General features: G+C 37.1%; 1 protein-coding gene across 15 annotated transcripts in view; it reads left to right on the plus strand.

Annotated features, from left to right (window-relative positions):
• UBE3A (ubiquitin protein ligase E3A) overlaps nucleotides 1–17213 on the plus strand; it is a 94656-nt gene that overhangs the window by 15512 nt on the left and 61931 nt on the right. For 7 of the 15 annotated variants that reach the window (XM_081552061.1, XM_081552069.1, XM_081552057.1 and 4 more), the window contains exon 2: nucleotides 15618–15681. The exons of 6 other annotated variants lie outside the window; for them this stretch is intronic. The gene's annotated coding sequence lies outside the window, so the exon portion shown is untranslated. Of the gene's footprint in view, nucleotides 1–15617; nucleotides 15682–16328; nucleotides 16562–17213 lie in introns of all 15 variants that reach the window. 2 more of the 15 variants (XM_081552063.1, XM_081552059.1) reach the window with 1 other exon arrangement.

The raw sequence follows: 17213 nt of genomic DNA on the forward strand, positions 1-17213 counted from the left end.
AGACGGTTAAGTGTGCTCGGTGTTTAATCTTGTGTCCTTCAAGTAGAGACGGTCTTTAGAGAGACAGTTTTCTGTCTTTTAATAGATACAGTCTAGTTCACTAAAATTATATTTTGTGAAATTTTAAAAGCATTTTTGAAGTTAAATTAGAAGCTAATGGTCTTTTGTTATTCTTAATTCAGATTTTAGGAGTTTAGTTGCTAACATTTGATAGGTGAAATGTAATAAATTAAACTGAAAATATGTGTTCATGATAATTATGAATATATTTTGTCTGTCTGCTGAATACTAATGTGATTTTTGGTTTTATTTTAGATTAAGTTCTACATAAGATTGAACTCAGTTTAACTGTTGGTTAGATGAAAATTTCAAAATAATAAGTCATTGGTACTATGTGTGTGGCACATTTGCTTCTGTTTTCAAATCATGGAATTTTTGACTGGAATAAGTGATTTATGATTAAAAGCTAGGAAATTGAAATAGGTTTGGTAATTTGGAATTTCTAAAGGGTCTCTGTAAATGACATTTGAGATCTACACTGAGATAAGATTCTCTCACTGCTAATAAGTCACATAATAAACCCTTAGGTAAACATTGCTAAAATGGCATTTTAATGTTGGCAGATCATGAGTTTTGTTCACCTTTTATAGTTTTTCAGGTAGGTAAATAAGCATAATTTATTTACTTTTGGAAATATTCACAGAACCCAGAGGGAGGTGAGGGTCAGGGGTCACATTAGAGAGCTCAGTTCTCTTCCAATCCTGTGATTTTGATCTGAAATTCTCCTCCTGTGTATATAAATGTCACTGTATAAAACTTAGATTTGCCAGCATGGCCTCAATTCTAAATAGTAGGTTATTCGGATTCATGTCAGCGTATGGCAAAACCAATACAATATTGTAAAGTAAAAAAATAGATAAATAACTAAAAAAAAAAAAAAGAAATTCTAGTACTTTAACATTTCCAGAGAGCTCTTTAATATTTCATGGTTGGTTGCACATCCCCTCAAATATTGGTGTATAGAATTATTTTTGAGAATAAGGAAATACAAAAAGTAATATGTATTTTTTTAAAGTATAAAAAAGTGAGTTTCCTGTTCCTTTCTTATTAGCCGATTCCAAAAGTTGCTGCTGCTGCTGCTGCTAAGTCGCTTCAGTCGTGTCTGACTCTGTGCGACCCCATAGACGGCAGCTCACCAGGCTCCGCCGTCCCTAACAGTTGTTAAATTTAAGTGTAGAAAAGCATGACAACACCTGGTGAATACCAAACAAATGTAACTGTAAGTACAGGTATTTGTAGCAGTTTATAAAAGTCATTCCATATACCTTATATAATTTCCAACTTTTGAGATATAATTCATGTGCCATAAAATCTACCCTTTATAGTGGATTTTAGAATATATTCAGTTGGCGACCATCACCGTTATCTATAAATTTTAAAACATTTTAGTCGTCCCCAAGAGAAACCCTATACCTGTTACTTGCCATTCTTGCCTTCATTCCTATCAATTGCCATTCTTTCCTTCAGCCCCTGGCAACCATGAATTGTCTGTCTTTCTTTGTGGGTTCCCTGTTCTGGATATTTCATATAAATGGAATTGTAAAGTATGCGTATGTTTGTGTATGGCTTCCTTTACTTAAATGATGTTTTGAAGGTTCATTAATACTACGTTGTATGAGTATACACATACTGTTTATTCAGTCATCAGTTGATAATTTTGGATTGTTTCCATTTTTTGGTTATTATGAATCACGTTATGAACATTCACATATAAACTTTTATGTGGACCTATATATTCATTCTCTTGAGTACATAACTAGGAGTGTTTAACATTTCAAGGAACTGCCAAACTCTTTTCCAAAGTGGCTGCACTATTTTACAGTTGTATTAGTAGTGCATGAGAGTTCATTTCTAATTACTTCCCTGCCAAACCAGTTGTCTTGTGGATGTGAAGGTATCTGTGATTTTGATTTGCATTTGCTAAATGACTAACAGGGCCTACCAAGTGACGCTGGTAGTAAAGAATCTGCCTGCCAATGCAAGAGATGTACAAGACACAGGTTCAACCCCTGGATCGAAACACCACCTGGAGGGGGGCATGGCATCCCACTCCGGTATTCTTGCCTGGAGAATCCCATGTCAGAGGAGCCTGGTGGGCTACGGTCCATAGGGTCACAAAGAGTTGGATACGACTGAAGCGACTTAGCACGCATGCATACACAGATGACTAACATATGTACTGATTATCCATTTTTAAAGATCTGTTTAGATCCTTTGCTATTTTAAAATTGGGTCATTTTTCTTTTTAGCTTTTAAGCATTTTTACATGTTCTGTATGAACGTCCCTTATCAGATACATGATTTCTAAGTATTTTATCCCCCAAAAGTTGTTTTTTCAGTTTCATGGTTTTTTTCCTCTGAGGCATACAAGATAAGTCCAGTTTACTGTTTTTCTTTTGTTGTCTTTGGTGTTATTTAAGAAACCATTGCCTAACCAAGGCCATGCAGATTTATACCTATTTGCTTCTGAGAGTTTTGTAGTTTTGGCTCTTACATTTTTGTTTGTCATCTGTTTTGAGTTAATTTTTACGCATGGTGTTATATGAAGTAAAGGTCCAACTTTATTTTTTTACGTGTAGATATCCTGTTGTTCCAAAACCATTTGTTGAAAAGCCTGTTCTTTCCCATTGAATCGTCTTGGCACCCTTGTTGAAAATCAGTTGGCCATAAATGTAAGAGTTTATTTCTAGACTCTGAATTCTCTTCCATCCATTATGTCTGTTCTTCAGCCATTCACATACATTCTTGATTGCTGTAGATTTGTAGTAAATTTTAAACTTGAAAAATGTGAATATTCAAACTTGGCTCCTCTCTTGGCTATCTGCATTCTTTGAATTTCTGTGTGCATTTTAGAGTCAGCTTGTCAATTTCTGCTAAAAGGGGAGCCAGGATTTTGATAAAATTTGTGTTGAATCTCTTGATCTCTTTAAGGAGTTTTCTTGCATTAATATTTTTCAATTCATGAACATAGAATGTCTTTCTGTTTATTTAGGTCTTTAATTTCTTTGTGTTTTGTAGTTTTTGTTGTACACATCTGACACTTCTGTTCAGAAAGAAATGTATTTTGTTTATATTTCTAAGATTCATTCTTTTTGATATTACTACTAATGAAAGTTCTAAAATTTTATTTTCAAATTGTTCATTGCTTGTGCATTTGTTTTCTGTACAACTTGGTTCCCCCCCTTAGCAATTTATTATAGAAATCTTTTCCATGTGAATGGTTACATGTGCATCTCTACCTCATTCATTTAGCAAATATTTTTTAAGCACTTATTGTGTCATAGGCATTTTTCTAGATGCTAGTAGAGACAGTGTACAAAATCCACCAAAGCTCCTGTTTTGATGGACTTTAGCTTAGTAGGGAAAGAGATCATAAACAGCAAAAACAAGATATGTAGAATATATTGTATGTTGCAGTTTGTACGCAGTTGCAATTACATTGTACTTCTAAGGAGAAAAAGGAGTGGGAGATGAAATATTTGAGAGTGCAGGGGGTGAATGCAAACTTTAGTGTGACCAGAGAAAACCTCAGTGAGATGGTGACTTGAGTAAAGAACTGAAGGGGATGGATAACTGAGGGAAGAGCATTTCAGACACAGAGGGTAGTGCATAAGGAGACAGTGAGGTGGGCAAGTGCCTGGTTTGTTTGAGAAACTGCGAGGTGGCCGGTGTGGCTTTAGAAAAGTAAATGATGGAGATCAAGTCAGAAAGGGGAATGTAGGGCACATAGCATTTGGTCACAATAAGGGGTTTGAATTTTACTTCTGAGTGAGATGGGAAGCCCTTGAAAGTTTTTGAGCAGGGTGGAAAGTTCTGACTTATGTCCGAAGATCCCTCTGGCTGCCACGGTTAGTGCAGATTGAAAGAGAAGGGCAGAATCAGGAGGCCAGTTGGTAGGCTCCTACAGGAATACACGTTAAGAGGTGATGATGGGGGCTTGGACAGGGTGAGGCCGATGAGGTTGGTGAGAAGAGGTTGAATCACTGATACGTGTTGAAGTTATAGTCTGTAGGATTTGGTGATCAGTCAGATATAAGTATGGAATAAAGGGAGAAGTAAAAGATGACACTGAGGTTTTGGCTAGAACAACTGACAGAATGGAGTTGAACAGTACTTTTTAATTATTGCATCAAGTCTGTGTATGCTATCACATACCCACATAACTACAGATAATTGAGATTTCTCTACTTTGTATTTTATCACTGATTTTTTTTTTTGTTGAATACAATATGGCTATGCAAAAGTGCAATTATTTATTTACTGTTCAGTTAGCTAGTGAACATTTGAATATTTTCGAGTTTTAGGCTGTGGTGAATAAAGGTCCTCTCTGCACGTCTGTCTTTTGATATGTGAACATGTTTTCATTCCTCAAAGTTAAAGGCCTTAAATTGGAATTACTGGGTCATGTGCTTCCCAGGTGGTGCTGGTGGTAACCTGCCTGCCAGCGCGGGAGACATAAGAGATGTGGGTTCGATAGCTGGGTTGGGAAGATCCCCTGGAGGAGGTATGGCAATCCACTCCAGTATTCTTGCCTGGGGAATCGCATGGACAGAGGCTCCTGGTAGGTTACAATCCATAAGGTCGCAAAGAATTGGACACGACTGAAGCAACTTAGTATGCACATGTTAGTTTTATGTTTAAATTTATAAAGAACTGATGAACCTTTCCAGATGGTTATACCATTATACATTCTCACCAGCGGCATACTAGAGTTCCATTTTTTCCAAATCCTTGTCAACATTTGATAATCTCAAATTGCAGACACTGATGAGTGTGTAGTGGTATCCCATTGCAGTTTCTTTTTAACTGTAATAAAATATGCATAACATAAAATTTATCATTTTAACCATTTTAATTGTGCAGTTCAGTGGCATTAAGTACACTCACACTGGGCAACCATCACTCTTAACCCATTTTTGAAACTTGTTTGTCATTCCAAACTGAAACTCTGTCCCTATTAAACAGTAACCAGCTAATTTCTTCCCCTCCCTCTAGCCTCTCTTCTACTTTCTGACTATGAATTTGGCTGTTGTAGGTACTCGTGTAAGTGGAATCATACCATGTTCGTCTTTTTGCTTTTGGTTTATTCCAGTTAGCATGATATTCTCAAGGTTGACCCACGTTACATCATATATCAGAATTTCTATTTCAAAGCTGAATAATATCCATTGTGTCTATATACCACATTTTGTTTAATCATTCATTCATTGAGACTTGAGTTCCTTCCTTCCTTTGGCTATTGTCAGTAGTGCTACTGTAAACATTGGGTGTAAAAATCTCTTCCAAGTCCTGCTTTCATTTCTTTTGGGTACATACCTAGGAATGGAATTGCTGCGTCATGGTAATTCTATGTTTAATTATTTTGAAAAGCCAATATACCATTTTCCATAGCAGTTGTACTGTTTTACCTTCCCACAAGGATTCCAATTTCTTCACATCTTTGCTAATACTTTGCGTATGTTATTTTTAAAAAGTAATTGTCATATAATGGGTAGGAAGTGTCATTGTTATTTTAGTTTGCATTTCCCTGGTGACTGACGATACTGAAGCTTTCATGTATTTATTGGCTGTGTGTATATCTTTTTGTGACTATCCCACTGTTCTCTTTCTTTTCAAGCTACAAGTTCTTTTTTAGACAGGCATGTGTTCTGTATCGTTACTGATTTGGGGGCAGGGTACTTATTTTATTAAATTAGTGAAAATGAAGTCGCTCAGTCTTGTCCGACTCTTTGTGACCCCATGGACTATATAGTCCATGGAATTCTCCAGGCCAGAATACTGGAGTGGGTAGCTGTTCCCTTATCCAGGGGATCTTCCCATCCCAGGGATTGAACCCAGGTCTCCTGCATTGCAGGCAGATTCTTTACCAACTGAGCTATCGGGGAAGCCCTAATTAAGAAGAGAGTAGTGTTGAAATGTTTAACTATAATTGTGAACCTGCTATGTTTTCTTTCAGTTCTGTTCCTTTTTGTTTCATGTATTTTCAAGTTCTGTTATTAAGTGCATTCACATTTAGGACTGTTATATCTCCTTGATGGATTGATTATTTATCACTAAGAAATGTGTCTCTTCTGTTGGTAATGTTCCTTGGCCTGAAGTCTGCTTTGTCTGGTGTTAATACAGCTACTCCTCCTTCCTTATGATTCGTGTTTACATGTTTCTGTTTCTTTACTTTCAACTTATATGCCATTATATTTAATATGTCTTGTATAGTTTGTAGTTGCATCCTTTTTGATTGTTTACAACCTCTGCTTTTTGAGTTTTCCATCCATTTATATTTATTGTAATTGTCAATATGGTTGAGTTTAAGAGTATCAGGTTACTGTTTGTTTTTTAGTTGTATTATTTATACTACTTCCCTCCCCCACTTCCTGCTTTCTTTTGGATTAAGCATTATTTAGAAGTCTGTTTTATCTCCACTATTAGCTTGTATCTCTATCTTTTCCCCAGTTGGTTGCACCAGTATTTACAGTATGCACCTTAATTTATCTCAGTCTGCCTTTAAAATAAGACCTCTTACAGTACAGGAATTCTAGAACATTATAAATTTGTTTACCTTTCTTCATCCTTTTTTGCCATTTTAGTCTTCTGTTTTGCTTTTATGTAAGCTATAAATTCCACAGTAGAATTTCTGATTATTTCTTTAAATAGTCAGCTGTTATATAAAGAAGTTTAAAAACCAGCAGCAATATTCTTTGATGTTTTGTTCATGTTTTCGTTTCATTTCTTTTGTGTAGATTTTTTTCATGAACCCAAATTTCTATCTGATATTATTTTCCTTCTACTTGAAAAAATAAGAAAATTTCTAGAGCACTAAGTCTGTTGGCCCAAAAAAAACACTTCAGCTTCTATTTGTATGAAAATGTTTTTATTTCACTTGTAAAAATTTTATTAGGAAAATTTTCAAACTTACACAGGTGTGAAATAATTGCAGAATGTAGTTCTACAATTAATATTTTATCTTATTTAATGTCTCATATCTATCTGTTAACTTAGTTTTATTTCTTTTTTTTTTTGATGCTTTTCAAAGTTTTGTTTTGGCCAAAAAGTTCGGGATTTTCCGTAACATTTTATAGAAAACTCCAAGTGAACTTTTTGGCTAACTCAGTAAGTTGCAGATGTTAGAATATCTCATCCTTAATTTCATCATATATAGTTAACTAAAACTTATGAAATGTATTATTATTAATTTAATGTATTGCACTTAACTAAATTTAGTTTATTTTTCTGGTTATCTGTTGGTACCTAACAGATCACCCCAAACTTAGTGTACCCCAAACATCTGCAGTTATTTATTTTGCTTATGAAGCTGTACTTTGGGCAGAGATTGGCCAGGATAGCTTGTCTTGGCTTCCCCAAATTGATTGTTTTGTTTTATACTCTTACCAACAATTACAAGTTTCCAGTTGGTCTACGTTCTTATCAACATTTGGGACTATCAGTCTTTTTGTCGTAGCCATTCTAGTTGATATGTAGTTGTTTATTTTAATATTTTGAAGGATATTTATCACTTGATACGTAACTCTAGGTTGACGTACATTTCTTGCAGCATTTGTTTCTGACAAGAAGTCTGTGGTCATACTTAGGTTTCCTCCCCTGTTCATAAAGTATTTTTCCCCCCTGGCTTCTCTGTTAAGGTTTTCTCTTTGTCCCTGTTTTTCTTTGTGTTTATCCTGCTTAGTTAGGATTCACTGACTTTGGAGGGTTTTTTTTTTTGGTTTGGTTTGTTTTGGTCTATGTGCTTATGCTTTCATCAAATTTGGAAAAGTGTCATTATTTCTTCACATGTATTTTTTTAAAGTCACTTCTCAAAAAAAAAAAAAGTCACTCCCTTCCTTCTACATTGTTTTCCAGGGACTCTGGTTATATGTACGTTGTTAGATTATTTGATAATTAGATTCAGATCATTAACATTTTTAGTTCTTTTTTTGTCTCTTTCAGGGACTTCCCTGGTGGCTCAGAGGTTAAAGCGTCTGCCTCCAATGTGGGAGACCTGGGTTCGATCCCTGGGTCGGGAGGATCCCCTGGAGAAGGAAATGGCAAACCACTCCAGTATTCTTGCCTGGAGAATCCCATGGACGGAGGAGCCTGGTAGGCTACAGTCCACGGGGTCGCAAAGAGTCGGACACGACTGAGCGACTTCCCCCTTTCCCCTTTCCTTGTCTCTTTCTGCTTCCACTTGGAGAAGGAAATGGCAGCCCACTCCAGTGTTCTTGCCTGGAGAATCCCAGGGACGGGGGAGCCTGTTGGGCTGCCGTCTGTGGGGTCGCACAGGGTTGGACACAACTGAAGCGACTTAGCAGCAGCAGCAGCAGCTTCCACTTACTTTGTCTTGTATTTTACTGTTTTTTCCCCCTGCAGTGTCAAATACTTTGAGATGATTTATATATTTATGTAAGTATTATATATTTATATATATTTATATACATTATTTTGTATTTCTAGGAGTTTCATTTTCATATATCCCTTTGGGTCCTTGATCATATTTTTAAAAGTTCTCATCTACTGATTCCATCAGTTTTTTCACTTCTGGGTCTTTTGACTGGTTTTTCTGTTGGTTTGGGGTCTTGTTTTCCTGTTTGTAAATTTAGTAGTTTACTCCTGGATGCTGAACATTGTAGTAGTCTGTTGTAGAGTGGCTGGGTTTTGTTGTCTTTTCGAATGTTAAATTTTGTTTTGGCAGCCAGTGAAGTGAATTGTTGCTCAGCTTGATTCCTTCAGGGCTCTATTAGAGTGTGTCTAGAGAAGGCTTTACTTCTGGGTTAGAACGGCATGGCCTTTCTTAGTTTTCTACTAAATGTCCCGTAAATGTCTATGAAATGTTCTAAGTGTCAACATGTTCTCTTCATTCTGATTGGGAGGAACTTAGGGATCTCCCAGTCCTGTAGGAGCACTGGGAATATTTCAGCTCACAGCTCCTCTTTCTTCAGCTTCATGGAGTCTTTCACTTTATTCATGCCCAGTTTAGTACATAGTGACAGACTTGAAAGGACCCTCAAGTGGCAGGCTTATGGAGACTTTTCTCAGCTTAGCTCCCCTCTCGGGCACTCAGTCTTACTAAATATTCTACCCATTTCAGCCTACTCAACTCTGACCTCTTGCTTCACACCCCAGTGAGACTGCTGTCCTCTGTCTGGGTTTTGCTCCATTGACTCTAGCAGAAAGTTACCTTTAGGCAGAAATTCAATCATTCAAAGGGTTCGCCTTAATTCTGTTTATTCTCATGGATCACAGTCTTACACTGCCTTGTACCCAGGGTCTGAAAACATATTTTTTCCTGTATGTTGTCCAGTTTTCTTGTTTTTGATAAGAAGCAACTGTTAGGTACTTCTTGGATCTTTCTCTGGACTTACTTTCTGTTTCATCTATATTTATCTATCAAGTGCTCGTGCCATACTGTGCTTTTTAAAATAAAGTTTTGATTCAAGTATGATACACATAGAGAAGCATATGAATGTGCACATAGGTTGTTGAACTTTCCCATACTGAGCACACAGATGTAGCCTGCATTCAGATCAAGGCATAAGATCAGTTCCCCTGAAGCCCCTTGTGCTCTCTTTGTCATTAATTCTCTTTCCCCAAGAGTAACCAGTATCCTGACTTCTGCCAGCACAGATGAGATTTTCCTGTTTTCATATTTTATGTAATTAGAAACAATCACATTTAGTTGTATCTGGCTTATCTCACATACCGCATTTGTGCGATTCATCCACATTGTTGGTTGTCGCTGGTTGCTTATCATTTCTGTATGGTACAGTTGACCCTTGAGCAAGGTGTGGGGCTAGGGGTGCCCATCCCCTGCATAGTCAAAAATCTGCATGTATAACCTTACAGTAGGCCTTGCAGACTTGGCAGTTCTGTGACTTCAACCAACTGTAAATAGTGTTACTATATTAGTGTATTTTCTGAAGAAAAATCCACATCTAAGTGGACCTGCATAGTTCAAACTTGGGTTGTTCAAGGATCAACTATATTTTGTTTTTCATTCTGCTGCTGATGGACATTTTAGTCATTTTTGGTTTAGGGTGACTAAAACTGTTGTTACTCTCAATTTTCCACTAAATGTCTTCTAGTGAACGTGTGTTCTCATTTCTGTTTGATATGTACCTAGTGGAAGTTTCAGGATTTGTATACATTTAGTTTTAGTAGGTAACTGTCAAATTTTTTTGAAGGGATTGTATTGATTTTAATTACACTATTTAATATCCTATGCTTTAGTCCCTGGTAGAACAAGTTCTTTGGAAAGAGAGACATTTCTTTTAGAAAATGAAATTTTCTTGGTGATTCTTAACATCTTTGAGCTTCAGAATATACTTTCGTTAAATTGACTTGGGGTGAATTTTTGTTTTTTTGGATTTAAGGGATACTCTTGTTTATTCGTCTGTGAATTGCATTTGGAACTAGTTCAGAATCCTTTGTCCGGCCATGAGCTTTACTCTTTTTTTTTTTTTCCCCCTTGTAGAGGGGAGGTGTGGAGTCAAAAAACCAGTCCCCAATATGATGAAAGCAAACATGAAGGAGATGCACCCTCCCTTCAACCAGCTTATAATTAGAAGCACTGAGAAATGTATGCAGATAACTATAATATATAAAATAATAAACTTAAGATAGAAATTAATATAGCATTAGGAATATATAATAAATGATTATTTACAGAAGAGATTAGAGAATTGTGTGGTACAGTATTTAAAATGAGTATTTTTTAACAGGGCATAATAGTTGAGCGGGACATAACGGTTAGCAAAAGATAGAGAAGTATTTCGGGGTAAAGTGTTGTGAGAAACAAAAGCATTGAAGTCAGAAATACATGGCTAGTAAGCAACAGTTAGAACTGGACATGGAACAACTGACTGGTTCCAAATAGGAAAAGGAGTACGTCAAGGCTGTATGTTGTCACCCTGCTTATTTAACTTACATGCGGAGAAACGCTTACATCATGAGAAACGCTGGGCTGCATGAAGCACAGGCTGGAATCAAGATTGCTGGGAGAAATATCAATAACCTCAGATATGCAGGTGACACCACCCAGTGGCAGAAAGTGAAGAACTAAAGAGTCTCTTGATGAAAGTGAAAGAGGAGAGTGAAAAAGTTGGCTTAAAGCTCAACGTTCAAAAAACTAAGATCATGGCGTCTGGTCCCATCACTTCATGGCAAATAGAAGGAGAAACAATGGAAATGGTGACAGATTTTATTTTCTTGAGCTCCAAAATCACTGCAGATGGTGACTTAAGCCATGAAATTAAAAGATGCTTACTCCTTGGAAGAAAAGTTATGCCCAACCTAGACAGCATACTAAGAAGCAGAGACATTACTTTGCCAACAAAGGTCTGTCTTGTCAAAGCTATGGTTTTTCCAGTAGTCGTGTATGGATGTGAGAGTTGGACTATAAAGAAGACTGAGCTCTGAAGAACTGATGCTTTTGAACTGTGGCGTTGGAGAAGACTCTTGAGAGTCCCTTGGACTGCAAAGAGATCAGAACAGTCAATCCTAAAGGAAATCAACCCTGAATATTCATTGTGCTGAAGCTAAAGCTCTGATACTATGGAGAGGACCCTGATGCTGGGAAAGATTGAAGGCAAGGGGGCAACAGAGGATGAGGTGGTTGGATGGCATCACTTACTCAATGGACATGAGTTTGAGCAAACTCCAGGAGATATGAGAGACAGGGAGGCCTCGTATGGGTGGGGCACAAAGAGTCGGACACAACTTAGTGACTGATCGAGAATGGAAGGAAGAAACATGGTCTTTAGAATCAGACAACTTGATCTGAACCTTATATTTACTAGTTAAGTGACCTAAAGCAAGTCACCTAAAAAGAAATGTTCCTCTTTTGTAAGATGTTTATCCTGAGAAGTATATTTTGTGAATATTTTCAAGCAGTGGAAGTGTAAAAACGAATTATATGTGTGTTGTCTAAAAGTCTGAGAGAAGAGGCTGGACTGGCAGATTTTGGCCAAATTGTGTACAGTTTCATCTGAAATGCTACTCTGGAACAAAACCAACAACAGAATAATTGGGGGAACTGTTGGAGTGTGGGGGAATTTCTGAGATAGAATTGATAGTAGTGGGTGAGCAGTTTGTTGTACTGGACAGGGCTTCTCCAGAATATGACTCAATTTTCTAATTGGGATGACTGGACTGGTGGTGGTATCATTACTTCCCCTGATTTTTCTTAATATGACTGAATGTCTGGGATAAACATTATTCACGTCTCAGTGCTCAGTTTATATGTTACTTTATAAAGAACATCTTTACTTTTTCCCCAGACTAAGTCAGAACAGTATATTAGTGCACTTAATATTGTGGTTTCTTCTTCACAACACTTAACTGTGCATTGCAGTTACCTACTTTATTGTGGTTTTTATTGTTTGGGCCCATTTCCCCCATTACATGGGAATAAGAGCAAGTCTAGTTTCCAATTTTGGGGAGGGGGGGTCACTAAAACTTTATTTATAGACTGAATTTTGAATTTAATTTTTTAAAATTAATTTTAATTGAAGGCTAATTACTTTACAATATTGTAGTAGTTTTTGCCATACATTGACACGAATCAGCCATGGGTGTACATGTCTCACCCATCCTGAACCCCCCTCCCACTTCCGTCCCTCCCCATCCCTCAGGGTTGTCCCAGTGCACTGGCTTTGAGTGCCCTGCTTCATGCATCGAACTTGGACTGGTGATCTGTTTCATGTATGGTAATACACATGTTTCAATGCTATTCTCTCAAATCATCCCACCCTCGCCTCCTCCCGCAGAGTCCAAAAGTCTGTTCTTTATATCTGTGTAAGAGCATGTCTAGTTTCTTTACCAGTATGTCTTCGTCCACTTGTAGACCTTCAAACATATTTTAAAATTCGAGCTATAATTGACATATAACATTGTATTAGTTTTAGGTAGTAGACATTGTTTGAATGATCTTTAGTATCAAACTGTACAGTGGTTGGGCTAAATAAAAACGAGGGGTGGGGAATAAAGAATGGCACCATTTTTTCTTGCTTTTCACCATTTTTTTAACCATTTTTCTTATAATCTGTAATTAGCAGGACAACAAGAGTAGGAAGAGTAGGCACATCAAGATGGAGTGAGGCCTTTTTTTTAATAATTGAGTTTGATTTTATGTGCTAATGAAACATCCCAAGTACATGTGTACCATTGGTAACTGAGAGTTAGCAGGCTTATGACTCAACAGATCAAGGCTTTAAAGATGTAAGGGCTCTTAAGATGTGAGGGATCTTAAAAGATGTTAGGGATCCTAAGTATATAGAGAGGTGATACAGGAATAGCTGCTGACCTTGTTCAGAAAATTAATTTAACCTAAATTAAATAGCCGCTTTTCTTACATTAAGAAAAGGGCTACTGATGGAAACTTAGAGGCTACGGTTGGGGAGTAGGAAAATGAACTAGCAGAAGACTTAGTTCCAGTCAGAGGTAGAACACTTGACAGGTACAGCATTTTGGAAGCCCGGAGGGGTGAGAAATGGTTAGCACTGTGAAATGCTGCAGAGAAAAAGTAGGATTAAGAGGTCATAAGATTTAGGACATACGAGAATGATGATGATTTTTATAAGAAAACTTTCAGTATGTGAAAGGTTTTGTATGTTAGCATCTGAGCTAATGGTCTTTCTGGTGGTTAAAGGAAGGTAATGGTACTGTAAAGAGTTAATGGAGTTGAGGGATCTATGTTGGAAGTACTATAATAAGAAAGTAATATTTAAAAATTCTAGCTTAACTGCAGAGTGAACTAGAATGAGGAGAATCTAAAGGCAGGAAGATATATGCAGGAAAGTTACTGGAAACAATCTTTTGTTGAGAAATTTACAAATGTACAAAGCTGAATGAGTTTGTCAACAAGTAACTTTCCCATAAATTTAAGACACTGTACACATGGCATAAATGAGAACAGGATTGCTAAGTGGACATAATGAAAAAGTGATAGAAAAAGTAGTCTGGAAATTGTCCTAGGGTTACAAGGAGGTGAAGGAAATCGGCTATTGGAGAGGAGATAAAAGACATGATAGGTGTATTAATAATATATATGCACCTGTGTAGAGGGAGAAAAAGTGAGAGTAGGCAGATGGACTGTTTCAAGGATAAATGAAAATGATAGCAGGACAGGTGGCTATCGATTCATATTGACATTTCTTATTTTTAGATGCATTTCTTATTCTTTGATTTATACTGAGCCCTCTGTTGAATATAAAGAAAATAAAGGCACTAGGTGTGTTGTAAGAGTGCTGATGGTTAAATTTGCAGAGTGCAGCTAGCATTTTTGGTGCTTGCGGTTTCTGTTAACTTATCCTGTATCTTCATAGATTTGGTATATTTCTTCGATGATTATGTGTTCCTAATCTTCTAAGGCAAAGTATCTCAAATTGGGGTATGCATATCACATGAAATGTGTGTTTAAAATATAGATCCCTATACCCCCAATTTATGTACTGAATCACAGTCTCTGGAGGTTGAGATCAAGTAAGTATGTGCATTTTTTTTTTTTAACAGATTCTTAGGTGATTGTATTACAGAAGAGAGTTTGAGACTCAGTCTGTTAAGATCTTAACTTTTTAAAAACAGTAATTATATGCTGCTGCTGCTAAGTCTCTTCAGTGGTGTCTGACTCTGTGCGACCCCATGGACTGTAGCCCACCAGGCTCCTTTGTCCTTGGGATTCTCCAGGCAAGAACACTGGAGTGGGTTGCCATTTCCTTCTCCAATTATATGCAATATATTCATTTTCTGACAGCAACCTTTAGGATGCTGGGTGGGTTTCCTGACTTCGTGGGGGACTTGGTTTCTTCATATGTAGTAAAAGGAAATGTATTAAAAAAAAAAAACAACTTCAGTTCGGTTCAACTGAGACGTGCTCTGATTGTGTACAAATGAGATGAGAATTTACAGTGATTATTTGGATCCGTGCTAAAGCTTAAAGGCTTCAAAATTTGTTTTTTGATACGAGAGAAATTTTGATGGATAGATTAAATGTTTGATTTAAGAAATAATAATTGCTACCATACATTGAGGCCCTATTATGCTCCAGGCAACATTGTCTTACACACTTTAAAAATATTTTCACTAATACAACAACCTGACATCTAAGACTTACAGGCCACTCCCAAGCTGCTACTCTGGGAGGTGGTTGGGCAGATGCTCATATATGTGCCTAACATAGCAGATGCTCAGCATATAGAATTTAGTTAAAAGCTTAACTGCTATAGGTATCTGAAGGAATTCAAGACACATAGTTCAACAGTTGTCATGTATTTTCAGCCCTGTTGGAGAGAGAGAGGAGTAAGGAAATGGAAAGCAGTAAGCTCTGTGGCTGAAAGTGGGCACCATGGGTTCTGCCCGCTGGAAGCATCAGGCCACAGGGCCTGCCTACCTACCTGTCCATACATCTTGGCAGCAGCATTTAGGGGTGTTTGTCTCTTGATATGTTTTGAATATTCACAAATATTACAAATGAGTTTGCTTCTGTAATTTTAGAGCAATTTTTTTCCTTTGAAAGTTGTCTATTCAGTTGTCTGTGTAACAAGAATTGAGTGAGGTGTTTTATGTTTTAGGTTAAAAATCTGTAAGAGCCTGATTTTAGAATTCACCAGCTCCTCAGAAGTTTGGCGAAATATGGTATGTTTCTGTTTTATTTTTTGAAAGTCAAAATTGCATGAATATCTTAATGTCATGATTAGAATAGTGATGGATGTATTCAGCAGATTTGGGTGACTGCCATTTTTAAAGGATTATGCTGCTAGGTACTAAATCACTATGCTGCCAGGTAGACTGTATGAGGGCTCCAAGTGGGATTTGGAAAGAAATTTAGAAGAAGTTAGTGTGCTGTGAAAGGTAAAATAATTGCATAAGAAGATTGAGGGGGCGAGTTTGGCTGTTAGGCTATGACTTAATAATAGCTTCCATTTATTGGACTTTTTCTATGTGCCATACACTGTTTTGAACAAAATACATGTTTGTTCATCCTCATGACAGACCTCTGAAATAGGTACTACTGTTACCTTAGTTCTATATATTGGGTAATGGGCTTGGAGAGGTTAAGAAACTTGCCCAAGATTTTCCATTGAGTGAGGGAGCAAACAAGGCCTTGTGTCCAGGCTGACTCTGGGAGCTGCTCTGTCGAGTGCTGGACTATGAAAAAGGAAGTCTAGAAGAGAAAACTTGCCTCAATATTTTTCAGAAAACTTGTAGCTCTTTAATGAATTAATTCAACTCACTTAATCAATTAAAAGGTATTTTGACTTTTTCATTTTTATGTTTTACAGGTTGGAAAGTTAGACTTGGATCTTTTAAACCCACATACACTGTTAGTCTTATGAAGACCCCAGAGGAAATACTGTTCATTTCTGGGGGCGCATTACCTCTTTTCCAAATGACCTCTGGAATTATCTAGGTTGTTATTGCTGCTGCTGCTGCTAAGTCGCTTCAGTCCCGTCTGACTTTGTGCGACCCCATAGACGGCAGCCCATCAGGCTTCGCCGTCCCTGGGATTCTCCAGGCAAGAACACTGGAGTGGGTTGCCATTTCCTTCTCCAGAGGTTGTTACTAGGAAGCATGTAACATGATAGGATAATCTAGGAAATTTGATGTCTTCCAGGGATTATAAATCCCACATATTTAGGCATACCTCAAAGGTATTTCAGGTTCAGTTCTAGACTACTGCAGTAAGCAAATAAAGCTGATCATGTGAAGTTTCTGGCTTTCCAGTGCTTGTGAAAGTTATACTGACAGATGCTGTACTACAGTCTATTAAGTGCCATAACGTTATGTCTAAAAAATAGTGTACATACCTTAATTAAAAAATACGTTGTTGGTAAAGAAAGTGCTAAACATCATCTGAGGTTTCAGCAAGTTGTTATAGTAATAACAAAAGTTACTGGTCATAAATCACTGTGACAAATATAATAATGAGGAAAAAGTGTGAAATATTGCAAGAATTACCAAAATGTGACACAGAGACATGAAGTGAGCAAATGCTGTTGGAAAGATGGCACCTGTAGACTTGTTAGAGGCAGGCTGCCACAAACCTTTAGTTTGTCAGAAACGACACAGATTATTTGTGAAGCAAAATAAAATGAAGTATGTCTGTATTGGAGTCCCTGAAAGTTACTTATGTATTCTCTGGCCAACTGTTACCTTATCTGAATTTG

Source organism: Giraffa tippelskirchi, chromosome 12 (genome assembly GCF_054371585.1).
Source record: "Giraffa tippelskirchi isolate mGirTip1 chromosome 12, T2T-mGirTip1v1.2.pri, whole genome shotgun sequence".
Lineage (NCBI taxonomy): Eukaryota > Metazoa > Chordata > Mammalia > Artiodactyla > Giraffidae > Giraffa > Giraffa tippelskirchi.